This window comes from Tamandua tetradactyla, chromosome 13 (assembly GCF_023851605.1).
Source record: "Tamandua tetradactyla isolate mTamTet1 chromosome 13, mTamTet1.pri, whole genome shotgun sequence".
NCBI lineage: Eukaryota > Metazoa > Chordata > Mammalia > Pilosa > Myrmecophagidae > Tamandua > Tamandua tetradactyla.
In genome coordinates, this window is record NC_135339.1 from 47,402,468 (window position 1) to 47,412,504 (window position 10,037).

The following is a 10,037-nucleotide window of genomic DNA, read 5'->3' on the forward strand; positions in this document are numbered from 1 at the left end:
ACCTGTCTAAACAGCTGGAAAGGTCCAGGAAGGTAAATGTCAAGGGAGCTAAAAGAATAGGCAGGCGCCAATAATAGACAATAAACTTCCCTTTCAGGAAGGAACCTTCTCTCTTGCTTTCATAAGCGTGTGTGGCTAAAGTCTTCACGGTTCGGAGGTGTAAAGAAACATCCGAGAACGATTTGCCTGGATTCTCTTCATTCCATCCATCCATGGCAACCCTTATCCCGTTTTTCACTCGTGACTCCCAGAGAGAAACAAGCATTAACCAGAACGGGCTAGGCCGAACCCGTTAGCCGGCTAGGACACCCTAACCAAACGCCAGAAGAAGCCCGAGCTTTGGGGAAAGACCGGGCTGCCGCTGCTCTGCCCTTCTGGCGCCTCGGGATCGCGGAAATTCCTCACTCCCCAGGAGAAGCGCCTACTGGAGAGGCTGCTGGGTCCAGAGCTGCGCGGATGGCCGCTCCAGGCTTGGCCCCTAAACACCCTCACCCACCCCGGCCAGCGCCGCGGGGTCTCAGGGCCACCCCCTGAGCCTGAGGGGTGTTAAGCGACGTGGGGAGGAGGAGCTCGCTTCTCCTGGGACTGAGGAGAATCCCACCTGTTACGTGGTCGGGGGGCACCGAGGGGGCGCAGCAGGGATAGCCCCAAATCCTGGGCGCCTGGCCGGCCATCTGGCTCCGGGGTACTGACACGCCGCCGCCCCGGCCGTGGGGGTGGGGTCGGGCTTTGGGATCCGCCTCGGCTGGTCTCCGGACTCCTCCGGGCAACTGCCCGAAGGCTCCTCGCCTCAGGGTTCCCCCGCCCGGCCACCGTCCGCCTGACGCCCGCCCCAATCCGACATCAGGCAGCCTTCCGGCCCGCAAGCATCACCTCTGAAAAGGTACCCACTGACGCCCCCGCCTTTCTCCCAGCCCTTACTTGGAAACGGAGCCTCGCGGGCGACCCGCCCACTCCGAGCCCAGATTCCGGCTATCCGGCCGCCCCCCATGCCCAACCCCCGGGAATCGCGACGCTGGAGGAGCGCCCGCCAGGTACGCACGCAGCTAGATGCGGGCTCCGCTCACGCCCCCTCGCCCCTGGCTGCCAGCACGCCGCACCCTGCTTCAGGCCCGGCTGGCGAGGCGGATACCCGCGCTGCCCCCTGCAAACGCGGGACCCGCTCTCTCCCTCCCGCCGGGTGACTCACTTGCACCCGAGGAGCGGCCGCAGCGGAATGAAATCCAGGGCGGTGCAGTGTCAAGACTCCGCACCTTGATCGCGCTCCCCCGCGGGGTCGCAGGGCGCGGAGAGAGAGCAACCTTCCCTTGCCGGCCCTTCTCGCTCCCTTCCTGCCCTCCTTCGCCGCCGCCACGGTCGCCTAGCTGGTGCTTACGCTTCCGACTTGCCACCGCGAACCTCGCTGGCTGCGGAGCATGCCCAGTCCGCGGCCCGAGCTAGCCCGGTTTCCCGCGCGGTGAATCCGCTCCTCCGGGTGTTCGCAGCGGCCGGGGCGGGGGAAGAGTACTGCCGGGTCTAGTGGGGTCCGCGGAGGGCTGCTCCCGGAACCTCGAACTGACTGGCACCCAAGGAGTGGCCTTTAATTTTACTTTCAAGTAATAGGAAGATTAGGAGGCGGGCACTTTCCCCCACTAGCTCGACTTTAGGGTGTCGCTTAGTGAAGCCGGACGGGAGGCGGGTGATGGAGTGTTGAGGGGCTAGTACTGGTCCGAAGAAGGAACATAACTTGGGCTTCCGTGGGGGGAGGGGAGTGTCAGGGCTCGGGGACACGAGTTTGCGAGGTATCCTAGGAGGCTCTGTTCCCCACCGATCCTAAGAGCTGCGATATTTGTGATTAACTCCTGATTGATCGTCCATTAAAAAGGCGGGACTAGGACTCCTTGGCCCATTTTCAAACTAACATCCACATAGTCTATCTTCAAACCTCCGTCTCCCCCGACGTAATAACGCCGCGGGACCCGCGAACCACGCAAAGCAAGCCAGCGAACCCAGCAGAAGGCGAGGAGCTCTAAACTGGCAGGTGAGAGTCAGGTCTCAGCGGGGACGCCCTGCCCCGCCCCGGCCTGGCCCCACCTCCGTCCCGCCCATCTAAGCTGTAGCGAAAACCCGGAGGGTGTAGAGCGCTACTGGAACCACTGCGCATGCCCAGTTAGCCCCGCCTGGTGCAGGTTGCCCGAAGGCTTTGCTCGGCGTCCGGGTGAGGGGTGGACGGCGGGAATAGCAGGCCTTCCGCCTCTGCGCTTTCGGTCCCTGGCCCGGTCACGCGGCTCCCGCGTAGCGGGGAGGCAGCCCGGGGCTGTGTCTCCCGCGGGGTGGGAAATTTGGCTAGCAAGAGAGGGGAGCGCGGTGGTGGTGGCGTGGCACGTGACTGTCCGCGGCGCTGCGGGCAGCCATCTTCCACCAGGCCACCGGGCTGCTGGCGATCCGGGCGGACCCGGGAGCCCACGGGGTGGAAGCCGAGAGTCCTACACACCCGCCACGCCCTCCCGCCGGGCTCCAACCTCGGCTTGGCACCTGCGTCTGCACAGCCCTAGGGCGCCGGAATCGCTGCATTGACCCTCGGCTGGTTCAGCGAACGGGTTTCAACCAGGGCAAGGGGTAGAACGCCTGCGAAACTGAAAGGGCAGGTGTCCTGCATGGGGTTGGTGGCGGATGGCGTCTGCTTTTCCCCAGAGGCGGAAGTTGGAGAGAAGGGTCCCCTTCCAAAAGGCAGCGACACCCCAGCTGCTTTCCTCTTATGACCCATTCCCTGCAGAAGAGGTGTGATTTGTTGGCAGGGACATTGCTCTTCCGTGCGGTGCTATACCCCGCGACCCCTGCTGATCGGCAGCTTGGGTGGCAAGGATGTCGATAGTGAACATTGATGAGCGCCTACCACGAGCCACTTGGGATCCCTGTATTGCCTGGGCCAGCTGTATCACCATCACCTAAGAACTTGTTAGAGACGCAAATTGTCTCGGCCCCTGCTGTCCACCACCCCCCCACCCCCGTCCTCGACCTACGGAATCACACGGGTGAGGTCCTGCAATCTGTGATTAACAAGCTCCAGGTGGTTCTCACGTTGGTTTATTTCAACTAATCCTTACAGCAACCTCATTTTATAAGTGAGGGATTGAGAATTGACCTAGCAAAACACAGTAAGGGATCGGTGTTCAGACGCAAGCAGCCTATGCCAGTGCGGGCCTTTTATGATGCCCTCCTCTCTGGGTTCCCCTCCTTTCCTCCTACAACACCATACTGCGCTTAGAGGGATTGAGGCATTTGCCAACTAAGGCTTTAAATTAACAGAAATTCAGTTCAACTATGTATTTAAATATCTACTGAGGGCAAGACTGTGACTCATAGTAGCCCTTCTGGGTAGTTTCCGTTTGCACCTAGGAGGTGAAAGATAAGGTCGCTTTCTTGTGATGTAATATTTTTTCAAACCAGGGAGTGTCTGATTAGAGTGCTATATGTGCAGAATGTCCCCTAAGCTTTTGACTTCCTGAAATAAGATCCAAGTAAGCACCTGGGGCAGATTTATGTCAAGGAGTGTTTACTTTAAAATGACCCCTCTTCTCAAAATGTAAGGATGAACTAAATTTTGCAAAATTATACCATTTCTTGAATCTAAGTGGTGTGTCTACATTGCTCATTGTAATATTTTTCAAATTTTCTGTATGTTTAAAAATTTTCATAAGAAGCTTTTAAAATTCTGTTTTCAAGAGTTACCAATATTATCAAAGCTACAGGATTACTGAAAGGGAAATTGCTGGAGGAAGAAGATCTCATACCTGGGGAGTAAGGTCTTAAAATGATCAGGGGATCACAGTGGCATATGGGGGCAATTAGGGGATCTTCAGGTGGAAAATTACAATGATTGACATACAATGGTTAATTTTTTTTCCGCTAAATAGGCGGTTCTTACAAAGCAGAGAACAAATATACATTGGTTAGTAGAGTATACTCCATTTTTTTTTTTTTTTTTTTTTTTTTTTTTTAAAGGAAAGACAGAGAGAAGGAAGGAAGGAAGGAAGAAAGGGAAACATCTTTTAAACATTTTCTTGTTTTATTGTATTTTGTTTTTCCGTTTTTTGTTACATGGGCTAGGGCCGGGAATCGAACCGAGGTCCTCCGGCATAGCAGGCAAGCACTTTGCCCGCTGAGCCACCGCGGCCCGCCCGTATACTCCATTTTTAATAGGCTATTCCTACCGGTCTGACACCAGCTTATTAAATACTGCTCAAGTTGCAACTTGTCAGAAATGCGCCCCTCTCTGGTCTGTTTACTGTCATTGGCCAATTTTTATCTTCTAAAAAGACCTTGACCAAAAGGGGGGAAGAGACAAATGAGACAAAGTTGTTGCGGTGGCTGAGAGGTTTCAGAGTTTGAGAGGTTATCCTGAAGGTTATTCTTATACATTATATAGATACCCCTTTTTAGTTTATGGTGTATTGGAGTGGCTAGATGGAAGTACCTGAAACTGTTGAGCTGTGTTCCAGTAGCTTTGATTCTTGGAGACAATTGTATAACTAACTATATAGCATTTACAATGTGACCATGTGACTGTGAAAGCTTTATATCTGATGCTCCCTTTATCCAAGGTGGACAGATGAGTAAAAAAATTAGGGTTTAAAAATAATAGAGGGGATACGGGGTTAAAAAAAAAGGGGGGGTGGATTGAATTACTAGTGGTCAATGAGAGGGAGGGGGAAAGGGTATGGGATATATGAGTTTTTTCTTTTTATTTCTTTTTCTGGAGTGATGCAAATGTTCTAAAAATGATCATAATGATGAATAAACAACTATGTGATGACACTGTGAGTCATTGGTTGTATACTATGGATGGACTGAAGATTTCGTAATAAAAATATGTAAGACAAAAATCAAAATAGAGCAGAAAAAACTTAAGCACAGTGGAAATACCACTTTTAATGAGTGTCAACATTGCCCAAGAGTTGTAGCATTTCTTTTTAGCCAGACTGTCTGGAACCATTAAAGAGATTCTGGCAACTGCCCAGTCTCTGGCCTGCAGTGTTGATGGCTATCACCATCATGACATCATAGATGATAACAGCAGTGGTGCAGTGCAATGCCCAGCTAGTAAGAATTACAAAGGAAAGTATTTCAATAAAGGATCATGTGACAACCAAAAAGAAACCTCTACAGAGCAAATTCTGGGGGGGGGGGGGGGGGGGGGGGGGGGAGTTCACTTTCCCAAATGCTGTTCTCAAGTAGTTTCATTCCAGATGAATGACTTTTCTACCTTTATGCCAAATAATTAGTGATTTAAAACGCTGTGGTTTTATGCAGCTGACCTGTAAGCAGCAGCCACCAAACCATAGTCAAAGCTCATGTAGTACTCAGGGGAGCACGGAGGCTATTGGTGGGGTCAGAAGTCCATCTGGATAAATGGGAACATATATCTTACTGGTTTGACCAAAAGAAACACATGCTCCAAACTTTCAAATCCAAAATGAATACATAAATGTATCATTTGATATCATTATCAAATACATAAATACATCAGGCTTTCAAGCTTATTAAGTGGCTTTGCCTAAGGTTTGTCTCTGGAAAAATCTGGAACCACAAGAGCCTAGCAACACGATAAAAGACCACTTGGTCCCCTTTAGTCTTTTAAACTCTAATGGCCAACCTACAATCACAACCACATCCACATCCAGTCTGGGCTCCAAACCAAGGCTGATCAGAAAAGCCAGCTGCAAATAATAAGGCTCTGTTCCAGGTATTTTGGCCCGGGAGTTAGCTCTGGTAGCCCAGCACTGCCCTCCCCTAGCTAGGATTCTTGACTTCAGTAACAGCTTTGTACCTCCTACTAGGCAGCAAACAATTGGAATTTACCTGAAGATTTTGTGGTAGGTCAGATATGCAGTTGAGGCTGAGGAAGAAATCAAAACCAGAAATTGGGATGTTGAGAGGAACTCAGGAAGTCTTTCCCTGTTTCCTCTGCACTTCATTTAGTCTCTCCCTTTGCAGTCTGGCCTTTTCTACTTTCAGTTCACATAGCAGGAAATGAGCCCTTGAGAGCTTCCAAGTTTATATCTATTCCAGAGAGCAGCAAAAACGACAGCACCCATTTTCATTAACCCTTTGTTTTGTTGACTCCTATTTCCCTAGATTACCACTGTCCCCTTTAACCAATCTTACTTATATTTCAAGGCCTATTTCTGATTGCACATTTTCCATAAAAGCTTCTCTGCCTTTCAGAACAGAAGTCTCCATTACACCCATTTTCTCACTTTGTTTATATTACATTTTATTTTGTATGGTTCTTTGTATGCTTCCTGTAGGTAACCTACTTTCCAGTTACATTAAATAACATCACGGATATTAATTTATATTTATATATGTAAGTAGCAGAAGGTTCAGTACCAAGTGAGCTCATATTAAATATTTATTGAGCTACATAATTTTATTTTCTACTTTTTACTTTTCTATTGCTGAGATTATGTTTTAAAACTTTAAGTCAAGCCGCTGAGGAGGAGGCCGAGAAGAAGGCTGCTGGGCCTGACTCAGGCACCATGCGGAGCCAGGGGGCAGCAAATCGGGTGATTCTCTTGCTCTTCCATCAGCTCATCGCTGCAGAAATGAATGAAAAGCTCTCCAAGATGGGTGGAAGCTCACTTAGAAACTTTACAGCGGATACAAGGTCGAGCGTTTTTAACTTTGAAGGAGAAAACCATAGAGAAAAACAAAAGATTGCATTCGCATAGTGGATTGAACCACCTAAACGAAAAAGAAAAGCCAACTATGCTGTTGATGCGTATTTCAGGGAAGCTCTTCATGTCAGTGAACCAAAAGCACCTAGGACTCCTCGACCCCCGAAACAACCCAATGTTCAGGATTTCCAGGTCTTTCTTCCACGTTTATTTGAATTACTAGAAAAAGAAATTCTGCATTACAGAAAAACTATTGGATATAAGGTACCTCAAAATCCTGACCTACCAAATGCAGCACAGGCACAGAAAGAAGAGCAGCTTAAAAGTGATGAAGCTGGACCCTTTAATGATGTAGAATTAGAGGAAAAAGAGCTATTACCACAGGGATTTACCAATTGGAATAAAAGAGATTTTAACCAGTTTAGCAAAGCTAATGAGAAGTAGGGTCGTGATGATACAGAAAGTATTGCAAGAGAAGTGGAAGGAAAAACTGCAGAGGAAGTCATTGAATATTCAACTGTTTTCTGGGAAAGATGCAGTGAACTCCAGGACATAGAAGAAGACTGTAGCTCAGATTGAAAGGGGAGAGGCAAGAATTCAGAGAGGAATTAGTATCAAAAAAGCACTTGACACAAAGATTGGACGGTACAAAGCACCTTTTCATTAACTGAGACTATCGTATGGTAGTACAAAGGAAAAAACTATACTGAAGAAGAGTATCATTTTCTCATTTGTATATTTCATAAGCGTGGATTGAACAAGTAAAATGTTTATGATGAATTGTGACAGTGTATTCGCAACTCTCCTCAGTTTATATTTGACTGGTTTCTTAAGTCCAGAACTGCAGTGGAGCTCCAGAGGAGTTGTATACCTTAATTACCTTAATTGAAAGAGAAAAGATAGAACTGGAAGAAAAGGAGAAGGAAGAGAAATAGAAACAGGGACGAAAGACTTCTACACAGAAACGTAAAATGGATGGAGCACGTGACGGCTAAGGAAGAAAAAAAAAAGCTGAAACTATGAAAACATATTTGTTTCGTAATCACTAAATTTAAACCAGTAGTTCTTTAATTTACAGGTCTTCATAAGATGTACTGTATAGTGCTCAACTATTATGTCATTAAAAGACATCAGGTTCATCTGTTTACTAAAATAGAAATATAGTGTGCAGTTTCACTTTTTAAAATTCAACAGCTGTGCCGAAATTTTTTTTGCATTAACACTTGAAATAATAAAATAGGCATTCACTTATTAATAAATGCCTCCTTTGATTTATTTTTCTATTATAGTTTGATTTGTGAAGATCGTGACTTTTTCTTTATCAGCTATGTTTTTACACTCATAAGACTTAAAAACAAGTAAAAAAGAAAATTGCAAATAACATTTGTCCCTTCAGTCTCTACTTAATGGTGTAATTCTTTCAATCCATCTTGCCTTTGCAAAAATTTGATTATCTTCTTTGTCGTACCTTTGAGTCTCATCTGGGAAGATTATGTAAATTACATTCTTCTTGCTTATTTTGTGGGGAATGTAGAATGGGAAAAAAGGCAAGACCAATTACAAAATTAAATTCTATGCATATTTGTTATACTCTTTCTCTGGTTGGTTTTTCTTTTTTTTAATTTTTTTTTTAACATAACAACATAACACAAACATTCTTACCATATGATCATTCCATTCTTAGTACATAAACAGTAACTCACAATATCATCACATAGTTATATATTCATCATCATGATCACTTCTCAGAACACTTGCATCAATCCAGAAAAAGAAATAAAAAGAAAACAGAAAAAAATTCGTACATACCATCCCCCCTCTCCAATCAGCAGCGTTTCAGTCTACTAAATTTATTTTAACATTTGTGCCCCCTATTATTTATTTATTTTTAATCCATATGTTTTACTCATCTGTCCATAGGTAGATAAAAGGAGCATCATACACAAGGTTTTCACAATCACACAGTCACACGGCGAAAGCTGTATCATTATACAATCATCTTCAAGAAACATGGCTACTGGAACACAGCTGTACATTTTCAGGCAGTTCCCTCTAGCCTCTCTTATTACACCTTAACTAAAAAGGTGATATCAATATAATGCATAAGAATAACCTCCAGGATAACCTCTCCACTCTGTTTGGAATCTTTCAGCCATTGACACTTTATTTTGTCTCATTTCATTCTTCCCCCTTTTGGTCAAGAAGGTTTCCTCAATCCCTTGATGCTGAGTCCCAGCTCATTCTAGGATTTCTGTCCCACGTTGCCAGGAAGGTCCACACCCCTGGGAGTCATGTCCTACGTAGAGAGGGAGAGGGCAGTGAGTTTGCTTGTCATGTTGGCTGAGAGAGAGAGGCCACATCTGAGCAACAAAAGAGGTTCTCTTGGGGTGACTCTTAGGCCTAATTTTAAGTAGGCCTAGCCTGTCCTTTGCAGGGTTAAGTTTCATATGAACAAACCCCAAGAGTGAGGGCTCGGCCTATTGTTTTGGTTGTCTCCAATGCTTGTGAGAATATCAGGAATTCTCCACATGGGGAAGTTGAGAATTTTCTCAACTTTTTTTCTCACCACTCCCCCAAGGGGACTTTCCAAATACTTTTTTATTCGCTGTTCAAATTACTCTGGGATTTATTGGGGCATCACTCCAGACAAACCTACAAAATCTCATGCCCTACTCAAAGTTCCTCTATGGTTGATTTTGAGGTGAATATTGGAAAGATGGCCTTTTAATTGTATAGCCAAAGACTTTTAGTATTTTCTGGTTCCTTATGGTGCTATTGTACCATTTTGTAAAGAAATGTTATTGTTTTTTAACTGTTGGATAAATATTTTGACAAATGACCTTCTGAAGCAGCCACAATTTTGAAAGATAATGTCAAAACAAGTGGATTTTTTTTATGACCCAGTTAAAATAAGGTGTGAATTTGTCATACTATTAAATTTAATTGGTAGCAAAATGTATGTCCTCCTAGTTTGTGTTTGTGTTTTAGAGTAATTGAAAATCTCATTATATTTTAGAATGATTTCTGAAACTAAATGTGAGCAGCAAGACTGATTATAATTGTAGTTAATGTTTTCTATGGATAGACTTGATAGACTGGAGACCCTGAAGCAGGAATACCCAAATTATAGTGTCAGGATTTTAGCTGTATCAGAGGCCTTTGTGTGCTATAATTTGTATAAAATCTTATTTGTGCAAATTGGGAACATAAGCAGTTCTCCATTTTTCTAAGGTAATGCAATAAATGTAGCATCATGAATAAATTTAACTTTTATAATCCTTAAACAAATAAGTTTAAATTGCTCAGAAAGAAAATGGCCTTGCTATGTGGTCCTCTAATTAGCTGCCACCCTTCACCATCTGCCTTGTATACCTTAAA

The 10,037-nt window shown here is 45.5% G+C and overlaps 1 protein-coding gene and 1 pseudogene across 12 annotated transcripts in view; one reads left to right on the top strand and one right to left on the bottom strand.

The window, feature by feature from the left end:
• Positions 1-1,435, bottom strand: part of SGMS1 (sphingomyelin synthase 1) — a 485,077-nt gene extending 483,642 nt beyond the window's left edge. For 7 of the 12 annotated variants that reach the window (XM_077125325.1, XM_077125321.1, XM_077125322.1 and 4 more), the window contains exon 1: positions 1,190-1,435. The gene's annotated coding sequence lies outside the window, so the exon portion shown is untranslated. Of the gene's footprint in view, positions 1-2; positions 513-601; positions 802-1,189 lie in introns of those variants that run through there. The other 5 variants (XM_077125326.1, XM_077125323.1, XM_077125311.1 and 2 more) reach the window with 3 other exon arrangements.
• A 4,641-nt stretch (positions 1,436-6,076) lies between these two features.
• On the top strand, positions 6,077-7,708 carry LOC143653387 (SWI/SNF-related matrix-associated actin-dependent regulator of chromatin subfamily A member 5 pseudogene; annotated as a pseudogene).
• The last annotated feature ends 2,329 nt before the right edge of the window (positions 7,709-10,037 follow it).